The 19,659-nt window shown below is 51.0% G+C and overlaps 1 long non-coding RNA gene across 1 annotated transcript; it reads left to right on the forward strand.

Annotated features, from left to right (window-relative positions):
* Positions 1-2,517: 2,517 nt before the first annotated feature.
* Positions 2,518-7,868, forward strand: LOC115247283 (uncharacterized). Its single transcript, XR_003886339.1, has 3 exons — positions 2,518-2,668; positions 3,832-3,972; positions 7,556-7,868. It is a non-coding gene; the product is annotated as an uncharacterized lncRNA (long non-coding RNA).
* Positions 7,869-19,659: the final 11,791 nt, after the last annotated feature.

The raw sequence follows: 19,659 nt of genomic DNA on the forward strand, positions 1-19,659 counted from the left end.
CCCTGTCCTCACTTCCCAAAGATGTCCTCACTTTCCTAGTGAGTCTCAAAACACACGCACACACGCACCCCTGATGTCTGAGGGGGTCTCAGTGAAAACGCTACCTGACGCTTTACGGAATAAAAACCTCCACTTTTTTCCCAGCAGGACATAATTAGAAAGGGAATCGAGATGTTCCTGCTCAAACGCGTGTTGTCGACAAATAGATTGACACTTCTGGGGAGACGGAGAACCACGAGGTTAGCTAAAACAATAAATGCCTTCTGCTAATTATGTGTGTATTATTTTCAGTGGCCACTGTGTGAGTGTGATGACATTTCAGCTCTGTGTTTTACGGTCAAAGGATGAGCTAATTAATATGGTAATTTAGCTTCAGTGCCTCCAGAGACAGCCACACCCCCTCATTAGCAGCCACAAGGACATGGTTGTGTGTGTGTGTGTGTGTGTGTGTGTCTCTTGCAGCCTTGGAGACTCAGAACAAGTGATTTATGTCAGAAACAAGGAAAATCTGTAATGCCTTTTCTTTTTTGTCTCTCATAAACAAGCCCATCATTAAACTTTAATGCTAAGTGTGTGTCATACTACACACACACACACACACTGTTATGATGCAATTCCAAGTTTTGCTTGAGAACATAATGGCATTGGATACAGCAGTTTTCAGCCACTGGTCCGCGTGGGCTCGACGAGCTTCTCGGCGCCTCCCTGACGCCTTTCTCCATTAAAGCAGCTCAGACTGAAATTCACTGCAGCTTGAACAATTTTAGAAACATTTCACAACACGCTGGACGTGTAAAAGGAAGCCCGCACCTGCCGTTAGGCGTCATTAGACGGCAGAACGAGCAGACTAAACATTTTACTTCCTTTAAAATGTCAAACACCTGTACGTTTTCCCCTCTGCGAGTCATTTCACACATGGCATCAGCCAAACAGGCGGAGCCTCTGAGGGGCTTCCTGCCTCGGCCTCGCACGGATGGTCGGGATGGTGCCATGGACTCTGTGGCTCACTAATGCAAAGGGATGGGGGGGCATTAGTGATCTAATGAGGCATGGGAATGTTTGCAGGTATGTGCTGAAGCCACAGTTAAATGCCGACGGTCCGCTCTGATCTCGAGGATCACGAGGGCCCCCTCTCCTGGTCTCCAGGCAGCATTCAGTCACTTCGCCACAGCAACAGCCTCATAAGAAGAAGCGTGTCTTCTTGTCGGTGTAGGAAGAGCGTGACAGCGGGGAGAGTCTCCCTGGGATGTTGGCGCTATTTGTAAAATAGAAGCACCGACGGCCTTCGAACCCCCGAAGGCCTCCCAGTTGTAATCCACCGAATCATTCTTGGTGCCCTTCCTGTTCCTGTTATTTATGAGCCGTCCGTTCCAAAGCCGCCCCCCCCCCTTCTTGTTTATCATCATTGATTCAGCATCATAGGAGGGAGCACCTTAACCTGGGCCTCACTGGCCATTTTAATGAGTCTGTGAGAGGGTGCTCTTCCACCACCCTCCCCATCACTCCGCCTTACCCCCCCCCCCCCCCCCCCTCAGCTCCCACCTACCACCCGAACACCGGCCGCGCTCATTAATTAAACGCACAAACAATTTATGGAAGCCCGCTCCTCCATCTTCCCGATGTGCCCCCCCCCTCCATTTGCGGAGGAATGTTTGGGCGAGCCGAGTCTTCTTGTTAATGTAAATAATTTACCTTCGCCTTTATCCTGATGGAATCTTAATTGGGCCTCTCCAGGCTGCCTCGCTGCAATTCATCAACGTCTGGCTTGTCTGGGGAAAGATGCAGTGCCGGTACGAGAGGAACGAGACAAAAACGAACACACACACACACACACACTGACACACACACCAGTGCAGATTAATAGCAACTCTCCACATATTGTGTTTGTTCCCCCCATCTGATGCTGCTGCTCATCTATTGTCCGGATATTGATCTTTATTTCAATTGTGCAGGTTCGACAGAGAACAATAAAAGCATTATGGGATGGGGCCGCGTTAGCCCGACAACATGCACGGCATTATTGGTGAATCCATTCAGAGGGAGATATTCATTAAACCGGGAGACTGATGAATGTAAAAATGCACATTTGGAGCTGGGAGCCGTTCAGGAGAGGGATGCAGCCTGTGTGCGCATGCTTGTGTGTGTCTGCAGGGAGGGTCAGAGTAGTAGTGCGGGGGGGGGGGGGGGGGACTCTCTATTTTTCATTCTTGGCATATCAGCCTTGGAGGGGCTCGGCGGTGCGATAAAAAAGTCGTGCATCTGGGCGCATGTGACGCGCAGTGCGTAATTGTTAGCCCCGTGGCTTAAAACGAAAGCAGCATTCGGCCATTTCTCAAATGGCGAGACCGCAATAACCCACCACTTCCCCTCGCGAGAAATGTCCCCGCACTCCCACAGTCTGTTTACCAGAAGCAGCGGCAGCTGACGAGGCAGCGGTGGATGTTTGGGTGCGCGGGGGGCGGGGCCTGCGCGCTCTCTGCTGATTTAACTATGCTTCATTTACTGCTGCACGGTGGAGTCACATGTCAATTACTGCATTTGCCCTTTCGGAGAAGCCTTTCACACAGATGTTTGCCGGGGCCGCGTGAGAACGCGGGTGGATGTGTGATTGCTGAAGTACAACGGGGCGCTCAGCTCGGGGACATGCAAAAGAGGCAAAACTGCCAAAGTACGGACGCATCTTCATTAATCCGACTGACTGTGCAAGCACAGAGGGTATAGAGTGTGCTGCACGGATGAGAACGCTCGTGCGTGTTGCTAGAGGAAATGCCACAGTGACACACATTAGACACGCCGTAGCTCCATTGTCTCCATAGCGCAGATATTAGCCGTGATGGACACCTCATCTGTTAGCTTTTAGCATCTCTAATAAACATCAGTAATGCTTGCCAGCGTTTGTGCAGCGGCTATTTTCTATTTTGCTATCAGGGCTGGCAGGACTGGAGACAGTTTGTTGCGTGTGTGGGATTTTCTTTAGCTTGGGCTGATTTGCATGTTTTCTTATGTGGCAGCAGAAGCGCGTATCGATCCCCGCGTGATAGATGGCCGACGCACGTGGCTGCAGCTCAGCCGCGGGAATAAAAATGAAAGAATGCAGCAAAGTGTTTTTGGATGAGGCGGCAAACCCGCGAGGTGAGAGGTCAATTGTGTGTGCGCGGTGGTGGGAGGTCAGCGGCGGGTCGCAGTGATCCAGTTGCACTCACCTTTCCTCATTGATCTCTGTGATTTCTGTGACGCGCTGCTGTTTCTGTATCGATGTTTAACCACACAGACGGATGCCGGGAGGCATTCTGTCCTCTGCACTCTGAGCTCCGTATCGAACCATGCCATGACCCCCCCCCCCACCTATTTTGACCTCCGTCACCCTGTCGCTGGTGGCTGTGACATCATCAGAACCTTGTGTCTGCCTTTCACTCTTTTTTTGCTCTTTTTTCTGCATTTTGTCTGTCCTCCCCTCTCCTACACCATCTGTACCCCTCCTTATTGGATTTCCGGGTTCTCTCCCCGCCCCTCACACCTGTTTGGAAACACCGCCCGGCGCCCCAGCCTCACCCCTCCGCCTGGGTAGGGCGGAGAACAGACGGCCCCTGTGTTTGGGGATAATCATCACATAGCTTACATGCCTGCTCCTCTCCCTCTCCTTTTCTTTTTCCTCTCCTGCGTGACCCTTCTGCCAACTTACCTCCGCCAAGCATGCAACACCTCCCCCACACTGGCCCCCAACCCAGCTCACCCCCGCCTACATCTGCCCTGTTATACATCAGCCTCCTGACAGGCTCACTCAGCGCCCACAATGCTCTGCTCTCATTCTTTTCACCTTTTCGTCTTCAGCTTTCGTCAAATGCAGCTGTCAACTGTGACGCCATCGTCTGGGACGAGGGCTCTTTCCAGGAAGTGAGAATTAGCAGGACAAGCTTGACATTTCGGGAGACGTGCTCATTTGCTCCTGGAGACAGTCGACTTTCTCAAGAGGTAAATAAAGGGAATATAATCATGAAGAGCATTTTTACTGGCAGCAGTAAACCAATACAACATGGAGAAAGGTGAAGGCTGTGGTGGAGCATTAGAAGATGAGATCAGTCCTCTGTAAGATGCAGCACATGCAGACTCTAATTGTGTTTTAGCCTAGCTTAGCTTAGCTCATAAGGAATACACAGCCACAAATGACGCTGATATCGGGGGCTGGGTTGGATACAGGAGCTCTCAGACGAAACTATATTTGTTTTAAAATGTTTGACTTCATTTGTGACGTTGGTTCTGGGTTCGGGTTATGACGCACCATCAAAAGTCCTGAGCCGGTTTAGCCTTGAGAGACAGCAACAGCAGCAACCGTCGATCCTCGAAGGGGAAACCAGAGCGTTCCTCGTGCACCACTTCTGTCAGGTGTCTCCATTGTGATGATTAATGGGGTTTTTTGATGTCAGGAAACAGAGATTTTACTGGTTCATCTTTCTCCGTAGGTGGGGACTGTGCATTCCTCCTCTGGTGCCTGCCTGATCCCACCTTTTCACTGCTGCCCCCCCTCCCCCTCCCCACCGCACCCTCCACCCTGCCCTTGTCTTAGTGCAGGTGTTCCCATTGCTGGAGGGGCTTTAGACAAGAAGGAAGGGGGGGGGGGGGCGCAGGGCCTTGCTTCATTCAGCTGTTGAGCTAATGGCTCCTCATTCACCACCCACACTGCTTATTAGGCCCGCTCCCAACAGAACCAGTAGAACAGAGAGAGGTAGTCAGTTCCCTCCCAAATGCCATTCAAGAATCCCACATTACTCTGACGGCTACGTGAGCGAGGACGCCGGCCCCCCCGGCGCCATTATTTGATCAAGTGGTTCTCAGCCATGCACTGGTTTGTGCAGTCCGTACTTGAGGGACAGAACACCCCCGTGGGCCCCTCTCAGCCTCTATTGTGTACGTAAAGAAACCCCTATAGAACAGGAGGCCCCATTGTCAGAGAAATTGTTCATTTATTCATTTATGCTATCAGGTTTCTGGGTTTGCTGTTCTACAAAATGCAGCGGGGACGGCACATTAGTTAACAACACCAGCTGTTCAGGCCCGGCTACGCTGCCCCCATCGCCACGGCAACTCCGCCCATACTATTCCTGATGTGCCATCCTATCTTATCTCTTTATCTTGGAATTTCTATCCTTTCCCACCCTCCTGCACGTGTCCAGATCGGGCAGATGGAGAGGGCCCCGGATCAATCGGAGTAATCAATACGTCCAGTCTGGCCGAGGAGATCGGCGCAGACCGGACGGACATGTGACAGCCGGACACGTCTGGGTCGGTGTCCCGCTCGGCGTGGATTGGCTTAGCTTAAGTCCTGTCTGCTCGGGGTCAGCGCTGACATCTTTGGATTCCAGCTCAAATCTCCGTGATGGGTGTAATTAATCAATCGCCGTGTATCCCCTTTTAATAAATATCTGTCTGATCCGAGCCCTCGCCAGTGACGAAGCCAGAAAGGACTCTGCTAAATGTCAGAGATCTGCAGGGGGAAACCTGCTTTCATTGTTACGCTCTTTGATGATACGCAGGTCAAGTGGAAAGTCTTTCTTCATCCTCTGAAAATAACCTTTTCCCTGAGGAAGGAAAAAAAAAGAGCGCAAGGTATAATTGCCGAGAGAAAAGACGGCAGACGAACAAGTCGCCACTTGACATCGACCCCTGATATTCTAATTTTTCCATCTCGGCTGAACACCGAGTTCAGACGCCGCTTCCCACCTGCCTGATTCCAGGTCAGGGTTTCTGTGTGTTGTGATGAGAGACAGAACAGCTCAGAGCTTCTGGTCCTGGGCGTCTTCCTGTGGCTGTTTGCTGAAGGCTTGATAGAGAACAGGCAGGTGAGAGAGGAGCTAGGAAGGGAGGGAGGGAGGGAGGGGAGGAAGGGAGGGGGGAGGGAGGGAAGGAAGGAAGGAAGGAAGAGAGGGGGGAGGGAGGGAAGGAAGGGAGGGGGGAGGGAGCAAGGAAGGGAGGGAGGAAGGAAGGGAGAGAAGGAGGAAGGAAGGAAGGGAGGGAGGGAGGAGGGGGGGGAGAGAGGGAGGAAGGAAGGGAGGGAGAGAGGGAGGAAGGGAGGAAGGTGGGGGGAGGGAGGGAGGAAGGAAGGAAGGAAGGGAGGAAGGAAGGAAGGAAGGGAGGGGGGGAAGGAAGGGAGGGAGGGAGGGAGGGAGGGGGGAGGGAGGAATGAATGAAGGAAGGGAGGAAGGAAGGAAGGGAGGAAGGAGGGGGGGAGGAAGGAAAGAAGGGAGGGAGGTAGGCAGGAAGGAAGGGAGGCAGGAAGGGAGGGAGGGAGGGAGGGAGGAAGGAAGGAAGGGGGGGAGGAAGGAAGGAAGGAAGGAAGGAAGGAAGGAAGGAAGGAAGGAAGGAAGGAAGGAAGGAAGGAAGGAAGGAAGGGGGGAGGAGGGAGAGAGGAGGTAGGAAGGGAGAGAGGCAGGAAGGAAGGGGGAAGGGAGGGAGGCAGGAAGGAAGGGAAGGAAGGAAGGGAGGGAGGGAGGGAGGGAGGGAGGGAGGAAGGAAAGAAGGAAGGAAGGAAGGAAGGGAGGGGGGAGGAAGGAAGGCAGGGGGGAGAGAGGGAGGAAGGGAGGGGAGGGAGGGAGGGAGGGAGGAATGAATGAAGGGAGGAAGGAAGGGAGGGAGGAAGGAGGGGGGGAGGAAGGAAAGAAGGGAGGGAGGTAGGCAGGAAGGAAGGGAGGCAGGAAGGGAGGGAGGGAGGGAGGAAGGAAGGAAGGGGGGAGGAAGGAAGGAAGGGAGGGAGGCAGGGAGGCAGGAAGGGGGAGAGAGGGGGGAAGGGAGGGAGGGGGGAGAGAGGGAGGTAGGAAGGGGAGAGAGGCAGGAAGGAAGGAAGGAAGGAAGGGAGAGAAGGAGGAAGGAAGGAAGGAAGGGAGGAGGGGGGAGAGAGGGAGGGAGGGAGGGAGGGAGGAAGGAAGGAAGGGAGAGGAGGAAGGAAGGAAGGGAGGGAGGGAGGGAGGGAGGAGGGGGGGAGAGAGGGAGGAAGGAAGGGAGGGAGGGAGGAAGGAGGGGGGGAGGGAGGAAGGAAGGAAGGAAGGGAGGAAGGAGGGGGGGAGGAAAGAAGGGAGGGAGGCAGGAAGGAAGGAAGGGAGGGAGGGAGAGAGGCAGGAAGGGAGGGAGGCAGAAAGGAAGGGAGGAAGGAAGGGAGGGAGGAAGGAAGGCAGGGAGGAAGGGGGGAAGGGAGGGAGGCAGGAAGGAAGGAAGTATTTTATTTATATTCATATTATCCAGATACAGTTCAAGGCTTTAGTTGTTTAGTCTGCCTGTCTGTCTTCCTGCCTGTCTGTCTTCCTGCCTGTCTGTCTTCCTGTCTGTCTGTCTTCCTGCCTGTCTGTCTTCCTGCCTGTCTGTCTTCCTGTCTGTCTGTCTTCCTGCCTGTCTGTCTTCCTGTCTGTCTGTCTTCCTGCCTGTCTGTCTTCCTGCCTGTCGTCCTGCCTGTCTGTCTTCCTGCCTGTCTGTCTAGAGATTACTAGAGATGTGTCCTCTTATACTCTAAATCTCTTCCTTCACCAGCTGAACAGTCGTGACCAAAGTGGCTTTTCTTCTCTTGCAGAGGTTCCCAGCACCTTCAGATGACTGGAGCTTCAGGAGCAGCTGGTTCTGATGGTCTAGACTCCAGACACATAGGTAATTCTCTACCAGTACTACCTCCACGAGCGACCGGTAGATCGCGATCGCCGTAATGAGCCCCCCTGGTCTAGAGAGGTTTAAGGCAGCAGGAAGACGCCCAGGCAATATGAAGTGAGCTGAAATAATGTGGCCACAAACAATTTCCTTTTAAAGAAATGAATCAAAAAAGACCAAATGGTGTTTTTCGAGGCTTGGGAACACATATTCCAGCACTCTGATGTTCTGATGAAGCGATTAAAAAGATCTATAAAGAGCTGCTCTGGCCGGTCCTCATTCATCATTTTCCAATAAACTTCAAATTCCTGGAATTATTTTTCAAGCTGATGCTCTCAGCTAATTTTAGATTTAGTTTGTTTTTCTCTGGACCAGCCATCTGGGACTAGAACATGGATATGCAGCATAAAAGCAGAAGCTATCCTGAGTGGGTCCAACCACAACATCCATCCCATCCAGGCTCCTCACCCAGCGGGTCGTCATTCTTAGAGCCAGAAAATATTGACATTTATCTGTGGCTAAATGGCATGAAAGCGAGTCCTTAAATTATCTCGCAAAGGGTGAAATCAGCTTGACTCGGACACGTCAGGCTCGCAGAGAAGCTCATCTTTCCAACGAAATGACAAAGATAGAAATCACACACGCGTGGAAACTCTGTGTCGACCTTCTGAAACCTCGTGCCTTCGTACACACACTTCCTGCTGATCTTAAGCCCAGACCCATGCGTGACCTTTAGGGACAAAAGGGGCGCAATGCGCCGAGAGACACTCTCCGTGTGAACATTTATAGCACGTCCACGTCCCCCCATCCCGGGGCCAGATCTAACCCCCCCGGGTCACCAGGGTTTGGCCGGAGTCACGAGGCAACGGCGGCTCTCCTGTTTCCTGCCAGGGGAGTCAGAGTGTGTTTGGGGCTTCCTGACGGGGACAGGAAGTGGCTGAAGCAGGGAATCCCACATGTGGATGAGAAAGTCTCTGTCCCACACAAGCTCATGCGTTATTACACACACACACACACACACACACACACGGAACATTCCCACCATGCGCAGTCGTATACCTTGCCGACAGTTTAGCAAATTAAAATTAGTCCCGCAAACGCCGCCGATTTGTTCCGTTCGCCAACTTTAACGGCTTTTCTCCGCGCCCCAAACGTTGCCTCCTCGTGCGCAGCGCGCTAATTTCTTGTTGTGGCGGCTAAACGTCTCTTTCACGCGAGGAAACAAACGCCGCCATGTTGAAATGAAATAAGAGCCGGCGGGGAGGAGAGGCCGCGAGGAACCCTGGAACCCTCCGAACGCCGGCCCCGTCGTGATGCAATGATGTGTAATGTGGCCTTTTTAGAATTTCAGGGGAATTAGCCTGGTTTGTGAAATGTCATAGCCATAGCTCACCTTGGCTTCACGCTCGCTCTCCCCTGTCGGCGGGTGACCTTATTTCTCTTATCTGTGGCGGCCATGCAGGACCTTCTCCGTTTATGTGTCACTCATTTGCGGCTCACCATAATATGTTAGGTCTGAGGCCACGCTCACACATGTCTGTCTGTGTGTGTGCGTGTGTGTGTGTGTGTGCTTTGGCTTGCGGTTGTCGTTTTCTTTTCAGGCGCCACAATCTGATTAACACAACGCTGATCTGGAGCCTGAGTACAGCGGCTGATTTAACCGTTTATGCAACGGCCACCCCGACGTTGTGGCTCTTCTGTCCATAAATGATGCGTTCAAAGCCCCGACGGGGTCACGCGAGTGTTTTACATTCCTGACTATCTCGTTTGAATTATTTACCGGTGGGCTCGATGGAGAGACCAGAGAGTAGCTATTGATTAGGGCGATTTAGCGCCAGATGGAAGCATGCGACGCTAGCGGCGGCGGAGCTGCTTTGGCTAATCCTTCGTCCAAAAATAAAAGGAGATATTTCATAGAGGGGTTCAAAAAAGTGATTCGCAACGACGTTTCACGCTGACAGGTGTTCGTGAAAGCGGCCTCTTGAGCGTTGACAGGGCTGTCACGAACAATTTTGGTTGGTGTTCTTTTTTGGGGGGGGGTTCATCAGCACGTGTGCGGCGTTTAGAGGTTGTGTCAAACATCTAGTAACGGCTACGTATGTGACCCAAATCTGGTAACCCTGGTGATGCCACGGTGCTGATACAAGGACTCTACTGACGCGCGCGTGTGTGTGTGTGTGTGTGTGTGTGTGTGTGTGTGTGTGTGTGTGTGTGTGTGGTGTGTGTGTGTGTGTGTGTGTGTGTGTGCGTGTGTGTGTGTGTGTGAGAGAGAGCACAGAGGGGTGCAGCGCAGTGGGATCAATATATAATATCTTACAAATTGAATTCGACCTGGATCGACCCAGGGGGCGTGTGTGACCGGCTGAGACGTGTGGACGAGTGCACAGTAAATCCTCCTGATCAGGGTGGAGGCTACGAGACGGGTTGGTGGAGGGTGGGTGGGCAAGGTGGGGGCGCCTTGCTCCAGAGGAGGAGGAGGAGGTGTGAGGGGCAGGCCTTCCAGGGCCGGTGGAGAGCGATGAATATGCAGCGGGGGGGGGGGGTGATGGGATGAGACAGAGGTGCCGCTGTGTCACCTCCAGGAGTCGAGGGCCGCTGTCTCCTCAGCATCATTATCTTCAAGAGGCTTCAACCTCAATCTGTCTCTCTGATGGTGGGCTCGTTTAGACACGGACAATTTTAAAGTCTCATTTGGGCTCCTGAGATGATGCGTGTGTGTGTGTGTGTGTGTGCTTGTTTAGGCTACAAAGTGAGGCCAAATTTCCCCTGCAATGTGAAGACATTTTGACTCATCTTCGAAGTGGCTAAAAGTAGGTGAGGGGTTAGGATTGAGCATTCACTTGTGGTGGTTGGGGTTTAGGTTGTGTTGTATCTATAAAAGTCCCCACAAAGCTAGAAGTACAAACGTGTGCTTAAACTGCTAGCTGCAAAACTACAGCTTAGCTTAGCATCCAGAAAATGACAGTTAACTCAGCAAACGTGTGTGCGTTGGGGCCTGTGTTTTTATGTAGTTCACGCGTGGACACGGGGGGTCATCGCTGTTAGCAGAAGCTTGACTGTTACACCAGAAACTGTTGAAACCTTGAAATCCACAGTTAAACTGCAGGTTGTGGCTGTTTATCTTTCAGAGTGAACAAACACAATGAGGCAGAAAGCCTTAATAAGTCAGCTATAAAGGTGTGGCTCATGTGCTTAGCTACTTTACCAACAGTATTGAGCTGATCTAACTATGCCAATATTGCGAGGGGAACTTTTTTCAACGCTCAAGTCTTGGCTGCAATTGAGTTTAGTTTATGAGAGGCTAAAAGGGATCAAACAGGACTACTGAGAACTCTTCGGTGCAGACAGCTTTGGTTTCACGTTATTCCGGGACAAAGAGGGCCAAGCTTTCATTTGGTCTTTAGTGAAATCAAAAGGAGTGTCAGAGGCAGAGGTGACCCACGATGGCGGCGCTGTCGTCGTGAAAAACTATCTACGTAACGGAAAAGCTCTCGCCCGACTCCGACCCAGAGGGAACTCCTTTATCTGCCCTTCTCCGGTGACGTGGGTGTAGCTTACATGGAGACGGCCGCCCCGCAACGGACCGGGGGCGCATTTATTGGGATCCGTCTAATTGACATGTTGGGATCGATGGGGGGGACAGAAAGCTTCTATACAGAGTTCGCCAATACACAGCTGCTCCCTTGGGTCCACACACGTTGGGGCCCCTCTACCCTATCGGTCACAAGCACATCCCCCCTCACAGACGGGAAAACAGACACCAAACATCCACACACAATCAAACCCACAGATCTATATTGATCACACACACACACACACACACAGTTGGGGGAGATGTTAAATATAGCATAAATGTTGTCTGACCTATGTCAGTCTTCCCGATATCGGCATGAGACATTTACAAGTCATATTTCCTAAATGCGGACAAGAGCCAGTTAGGGCAAACTAACTAAATTTCCCCTGAAAGAAATTTCAGAAGGAAATGAGGCGCTTAATCATATTGGTGGTAGATGGTGCCGCTGATACGGCTGACCGCTGAAAAGCGGCGTCACTTGTGTTTGTGTCGTTCGGCTCTTCTGAGGTTGTTGGAGACCTATAAAAATGTTCAGCTACCAGGAAATCTGGCTATTTCTATACCTGCTTAGTCATTGATGTGTTTTGACCTTTCGTGACCTGCTCAGGCAGAAGATCTCCGATAAATGAGAACAACTGTGTTTGTGTGTGCACGTGCGTGCATGCACATGTATGTCTGTGTGTGTGCGTTGAAGACTAAAATGAGCATTTTTCTTGCAAACTGAGGACATTTTTGGAAAGTCCTCACAACTTCAAGGGTTTGTTAAGGTTATAGACTTGGATTTAGGGTTTAGGTTAGAACTAAGTTCAGGTGAGGGTGAACTGTGATGTTTGGGGGGGTTAGAGGGAATGGGGGGTGCTCTATGCCACTGAGAGTCCTTACTAAGATAGCAGTACGTGTGTGTGTGTGTGTGTGTGTGTGTGTGTGTGTGTGTGTGAATGAGAGAGAGACCCCTGTGTGTGCTTGTTTGGGTTTATCCCCACCCTCTCCCATTTGCATGCATACACACCTCCTCATAAGCCTTTTCCCCTCCTGCACGTGCCTTGTTCATTAGAGGCACCCCCATCTCAGCACACACACACACACACACCCGCAGATGTATGCACTTGTGCCAACCCCAGCCACCCCCACCCCCCAACCCTGTCACCTACCCCCAACCCCTATCTGAGGAGGTTGTCCTATGGCTTTGAACCACAACCTGACTAGCCTAAAAAACACTTTGTGTTAGCTTCTGTTAGCTCAGGCTACCAGCATTTATGCTAAACGCTTAAGCCCCGAAGAAATCCTGCACACTGACATACTTTAGTTGAGCCATGACCTAAAAATCTGACAGCATGACATACGGTACATGCTTGGCACTGTGCACACGCACGTTCCCTCCCTCATGCGTGCCTGCGGTCCTCCAGACCCAGCTTGTGCTGTCTTCAACACCCTTCCAGCTGCTGGTGATAATTGCTTTGTTCTGTCGTCATCCGAAGCCACGAAATGTCATTTCACGAAATCCTCTCTACCATTTGGGCCAAGTTCTTCCCCGGCCGAAGGCAGAATAAACCTGTTTCACACCGATAAGTTAGCAAAACAAACACGCGAGGGTTTAAAAAGCGCTACGCCTCAATGCTGCGTCTCTTGCACATTACCGTAAATGCTAATACTGCTTTGAATCTTAATCTGCGATCGTATGGGAATTTACAGGGAAATAGACTTTGCAGGGTGCATCGACTTTTAAGCGCTCAAAAGTTCCCACTGTCCGATTCTCTGTCAGCGGCGCGCATGTGTGTCTTTGCTCTGCAGCTGCTCCCTCGTGCCGTGCTCGAAATGACGTCAAGACAATGAGAAAAGCCGAGTCTCTCCCTCGCCGCTTCGGGTTTCGGTTTGTTACCATGGCAGCAGCTACCACTTCCTGCCAGTACGGGTCTTCCTGTGTTCATTCATTTCTGCGCTCAGGCTCCGGAGGAGTGACAGAGCCTTGTGTTTACATTGCCATATATGGGCTCCTGTGAACAACAGGTACAGGGCTTCCCCCAGGGTTAAAAAAACGGCATGAAATGGTGGACACACACACACATAGACACACACTCATGCACGGCCTTTGACGTGGTTCTTGGAAGCGTTCAAACAGAAACACAATTATCTCTAATTACAGTAAGTGGACTGAGCAACGTGGATTCTGTGATTCGCTATATGTTTCTGTTCCTCTCGGTCCTGAAGTTACTGAGGGAAGTCTGAGATCCAGCTGGATGGAAACTTTGGTAAACCCACGCACGCCGCTGGTGTTTCCTCACAACGTGCAGCGAGGGGGAGGGAGGGGGGGGCACGGGGAGGGGGGCTGTGCGGTGTTTAAGCAAAGCCCGTCTTTTCCTTTTTAATCCGAACCCTGGTTGCACTCCGGGCTCGTCGGGAGCATTTCCAGGGGCCCGCGTGCGTTCCGCCCCTCTCCGTGACCTCAGCTGTTCCAGCCATCCCATAACTCACTGCGCCACATTCACTCACCGGGGCCAAGGGTGGATGAAAGGGTTGCTGAATAAGTGGGGCGAGAGGGAGGGCGAGGATTGGGGGGGGGGGGGGGGGCATGCAGAACTGCACATTTATCACCGTGGACTCATTCTTTCATCCCGTCTCTGCCTCCATCTCGCCCACCGCCGCTGCAACGGCGACCCGGGGGAGGAGCGGCGGAAACGGGGCCAGAGGCCACGGCGCTGCCTGCCGACGCACGCCCGTCCCGCCCGCCGACAGCGCAACAGCCGCGCACGTTACAGATGTCGCCGTTGTTGTTCCCACGCCGCTTCGGTCTTCAGGTTCTATGAAAAGCTCCAAGCTCTTAAAACCCAGCTGGCACCAGTTTCTGCATGCATGCGTGTGTGTGTGCGTGGGTGTGTGTGTGTGTGGGGGGGGGGGGGGGGGGGGGGGAGGGGAGGGGCATTCACACATGACAGAGGCGGAGTGAGAGAACTGGGATGATGAGGTAAAGGAAGCTCAGGCAATTTCACCCCCACAGCTGCTAAAGGTCACTGGAGCAACTGCTGAAAGGTAGCTGATCCTCGTCTGGGTGGAGGCGGCAGCACAACCGGGAACTGGCGAACCAACCGGGAACTGTGACGGTACGGACGGGCGCCGCCGCCTTCGCCACATGCAACCGTCCGCACTGGCGCAACAGGAGCAACGCAACGCTCAAAAGTCTCCCTTCGAACCCGCTTAGATTTAGGAGCTGACGGGCCCAAAGGAGGAAGTAATCAGGGTGTGTAAGAACACGCACAAACAGCTAAAACTGACTTTAGGTTTAATGAGCAGCTTTGATCTGCTTTGATCTGCTCCTCCAACACAGCGTCCTGCACACCCAGTTTGGGGGTTTATTTTAACCATGACCTCTCCACCATCTCCCCCGCGGGTCACGGCGCCCGAGCCTCCAGGTCGAGCCTGGGCTGATGAGGACGGACAGCTGAACACTTTGGGTCGCAGCGCGTGCACGCTCGCCTTGCTCGTGGTTTCACAGGGGAACGCGTCTGTTAATGATATCAAAGGTTCCCCTCGCTGGCCCACAGCTGCATAAATATCCATCAGGTAGCGTTCCAAACAAGAAAAGACTTCTTTGCTTTCAAGCGTGCGGGGGGACAACAACGACCCCGCCGACCGTGCACACGTCCACGGCTCCCAGAGAGGGGGAAGCCGAGGTTGCAACGAACGACCGACGTGCACGAAAGCACGAGAGCGCGGAGAGGACCACATGCGATGAGGGAGAAGAGCTGGACTGGATGGAGCCTGGAGACGCAGGCTCCACCTCTAGAGGAGCTGCGCTGTTGCACGCGTTGGTGTTGTGGCCCAAATCTGTCTGGAGCCGAGAAGACAAGTGAAGAAGTGCACGTGAATAATCAAACACTCTTAATTCCAGAGAAACGCGACGGCTGGCAAACAGCTAGCATAGCAAATTGTTGTTCTTTATTAATCCACAGATAATCTGGGATATTCTAGGTCGTTTGGCTCACCCATCCACCCACACACACACACACACACACACACCTCCTTTTGTGACATATTTACAGCAAGGTGGTGGGTTCAGGTACTCAGGTAGCCTCTTTTTGCTCCTGTTCGCAGCTGCAACCACATTGAAAACCCCATTTGTCCCCTTTAAATAAGGACATAAGCGGTTAGTGTTTTAGCTTTAAAGTTGGCGTTTTACATTACCAGTAAGGTCAGAGGGTTTGCTCATGATTTGAGGAAACATACGTGCTAAATTTAGCCTGTTTTGGGGTGTGCGGGGTTGTGATATCACAGACGTACATAACAGTTTCCTGTAAAAGATTGTATCTGTATCATCTGCAGCGGGATTGTGGGGAAACACATGACTAAAGTGTAAATAATACCTTTCTTAGCTCCACTTCTTTGTAAAAGCATCATACCCAAGTAGTGTGTGTGTGTGTGTGTGTGTGTGTGTGTGTAGCAGCTACACAAATGCACACTTTAGATGAACTTTCATTCTAGCGGATCTACTTTTGGTTTTGGTGCCGCTCAACATCCTGGAATATATTTTTCTGTTGTAGTTGCATTTCTGCATGTTTGTGTGCGTGTGTGTGTGTGTGTGTGTGTGTGTGTGTGTGTGAGGGGAGAATTCAGCTGAGTGCCGTTTTATCTAAGATCACACAACTGTATGTGAAACCCCAACCCTGCGGAACTCCTTGCGATCCCAGGAGCCACAGGGTTTCAGTTTGTGGTTGCAGCTGAGTCTCACTCACGCACACACACACACACGCACACACACACATGCACACCTTCTGTTCTCTACTGCCTCTGAAGACAGTCTCATCCACGCAGGCAGCTTGCAGAAAGCAAGTGTGGAGGCTGAAGCTGACAGATGTGCTCAGGAACAGGCAGCCACTTCTCAGAAGAGGCAGTTGCAGAATGACTGGAAGTTCTGACGAGTTTCAGCAGAGGGCTGCTGCTCTGCTGCTGCTGCTGCTGCTCTGCTGCTGCTCTGCTGCTGCTCTGCTGCTGCTGCTCTGTTGCTCTGCTGCTGCTGCTGCTGCTCTGCTGCTGCTCTGCTGCTGCTGCTCTGCTGCTGCTGCTCTGTTGCTCTGCTGCTGCTGCTGCTCTGCTGCTGCTCTGCTGCTGCTCTGCTGCTGTTCTGCTGCTGCTGCTCTGTTGCACTGCTGCTGCTGCTCTGCTGCTGCTCTGCTGCTGCTGCTCTGCTGCTCTGCTGCTGCTGCTCTGCTGCTGCTCTGCTGCTGTTCTGCTGCTGCTCTGCTGCTGCTGCTGCTCTGCTGCTGTTCTGCTGCTGCTCTGTTGCTCTGCTGCTGCTGCTCTGCTGCTGTTCTGCTGCTGCTCTGCTGCTGCTCTGCTGCTGCTCTGCTGCTGTTCTGCTGCTGCTCTGTTGCTCTGCTGCTGCTGCTCTGCTGCTGCTGCTCTACTGCTGCTCTGCTGCTGCTCTGCTGCTCTGCTGCTGCTCTACTGCTCTACTGCTGCTGCTGCTCTGCATCATGGGAGTCGTGGCTGCAGTTGGTACTCTTTTGTTGATATTACTGATGTTTTTATCTTTAAATGTCAGAAATCAAAACAGCAACTTTGAGCATCTTTGAGATCTACTGAAACTGAACACTGAGGTGACTCGGCGCATTTTAAGCAGAGATGAGTCCTTTCATGATTAAGCATGTTGGTGAATGAAAAGGCTAATAAAGCAGCACACACACATCCTTGTATTTCTATCTTTGAGAGGACGTCCGTAAACATGATACGTTCCCCAGCTCCTCACCCAAACTATCACAACTAACCCCCTGACTCTAACCTAAACCCAGCTCTAACCCAAACTTAAAACCACATCTTAACCCTCAAACAGTCCTTTAAAGTGGCCTCACATTGGTAGTAAAATGAGTATTTTGGTACTCAATATGTAGCAAGTAAAAGAACACAGACACTACCAAAATAAAACCTTTATTCCAGCCCTCCACGTGCTCACTGGAATTATGGAAATCTGTCTGTGAATGATGAAAATGTTGCAAAATATATGGAATAAGCAACAAATCTATACATATTTTCAAAAACATCTGTTTGTCTCCGACAGACCCAATGCTAACAGACCCAATGCTAACATGCGCCCTGTGACTCTCCCAAGAACTCATTTTTCCTGGTTCCATTTTTCCCAGCAGAGTACAACCTGCTGCTAAATTCATCTCAGAGAGTCTATTTCATTCTCATAAAGCAGCTGATCAAAAGGTGAGCTCCTCGAAGTCCTCATCAATCTGGGCCGACCCTGCGTCCAGACCACGCGTGCATGCGTGCGTGCGTGCGTGCGTGCGTGCGCGTGTGCGTGCGAGCGTGTGTGGGAGGCACAGGCGGGCGTGTGAAACAGCTGCGGGACACACTTCTCATTCTGGCCCCCGTCACAATAAAAGTCTGGAGAACACGCAGAACCGCTTCAGACTGACTCATGGACGACTGATTAAACCGCTGCCGCTCTATTTGGGGAACTGTCAGTTTAGATCTGCTACTTTATTTCCTTTTGGATGAAAGGATCCCACGTGCTGATCGGATCAGATCATACTGGACCGGTTGTACTGGCACGGCTGGGGTTCACCTGGAGCCCAACTCCAGTGTAGAGTATTTGTTGCTGAATATTTTCCCAATAGAACAAAGGTGAGACCGTCTTGTGTAGTGTAGTCGTAGCAGGTCATCAGGCTTTGATCCGCAGGTCCGCCCTTTCATCTTCAACCCTCTTTGAACCCTGCCTGGATCCCTGAGCTGAGCTCTGTTCTCAGACCCAGTACCGCATCAAAACACGTTTCTTCTTCTACGAGTGCGTGCGTTGGGGTCGGGGCGCCACGTTCCTCCCTCTGCGATCTGTCACCGCGCTTCCATATTCTGTCTCATGTTGGCTCCCCGCTCAGATGTGGAGAACATTCCTGTTGGCTCCTTCGCTGGAACGCCTCCGCCCCCATTCCTTCCACCCACCCACACGCGCGCAACTTCCGATATCAAGATCACTTCTTGCAGCGTTACAGTTAAGTTGCCAAACTTTTCTGAAGAAAATGGAAAGTTTTGAATCAAAGAGGGCAGATTTAAGTAAAATCTGAGAAGAATGCAGCTACTTCTGGGCCCAGCGTGGTGTCTTCAACCATAATACCCCCAACGATCAATCAGGTTAGCTATAATCCAGAGTAAGGCAATATTTTATCAATGGTGTTGCAGCCGTCTCTGGTTCTACACGAGTCCCGTATCAGGTAACCTCATGAAATAGATGCGTTCGTGAAATCCAAGACAGAAAAGACAACTTCCGCTCAATGCTATCGAGTAACGGAGACCGACCCATCAAACTCATTTTCTTTCGTTGTTTTTTTTATTTATTACCTAAAAAAAAAAGAAAATGTTCTATCACAAGTCACACTGAAATGTATTGCTTAAGAAAAAAATATATTTATATTTTTCACATTTTTCTACTTTTTTTTCCCCATTTTTTTCCCTCCTTTTTCGGAAACGTTTTGTTAAACTCCACCAAAACCAAAACTTTGTTTTCCTTTTTTTTTTTTTTTCCAAATCCGGCACGAGCGTCGGCCGCCGCCGCCGTGTTCCGAAAAAGTCTCCCACTTTAAAACAAACAAACAAACAAAAAAATGCACAAAGAAATACGTAATTCACAGTTACCATTTTGGTTTCATAAATTAATACAGTCACACATGTGCTACACCGGTCTAGAGCTAGAACATTGTAAATTGTTTTCTTGAGTCCTGTTATTTTCAATAGTTGGCTACAAGAACAGGCAACTTAAACGACGGGATCAGAATTTCACCAACATAATGTTTTTTTGTCCTCTGTAATGCTTTTCTCATCTTTTTTGTTTCGTATTTTTGAGTTTCACACAGAAGTGAGGCACACACAGAGTATAGTCCATACATATACGAAAAAAATTAAACAAAATAACACGTGGGAGGGGCGGGGGTGAACTGTCCATTTATATATATATATATATATATATATATATATATATATATATATATATATATATATATATTCTTTAATCCAAGGAAACAGGAAGTGCATCTGATGTCCTCAGAGGATCTTTGTTTTTCCCAATGGGGGCCGTTCTGAGCCGTGAATTAGCACAGGTTTGTAGTCTTTTGCAGCTTTTTGGGAACATTTGTAGAGAGATGCGAAACACACAGAGAAGGATTGAGACAAAGACAAAACTGTCGATTAACCCCTAAAAAAAACAAGCACTGCCAGTCCTGTAGTACTGCGGCGGTGGTCCTGGTGGACTGGCGACACGGACACAGCAAGGGCAACATGTTTAAGGCACCGAAGCCTTGACATAATAGAGACTCCACCAGCTAAAAAACACTAAACCACAGATGCCCAGTGTCCCCGTAGACCGTGTTCAGGACAAATCCGATGACGCTGCACATTGAGGGACAGAAAATAATCACATTTCCGCTCCCATTGTCCCCAATGTCTGTTTTTTTCTTTTCTTTTTTTTTTAG

This window comes from Takifugu rubripes, chromosome 20 (assembly GCF_901000725.2).
Source record: "Takifugu rubripes chromosome 20, fTakRub1.2, whole genome shotgun sequence".
Taxonomy (NCBI): Eukaryota; Metazoa; Chordata; class Actinopteri; order Tetraodontiformes; family Tetraodontidae; genus Takifugu; species Takifugu rubripes.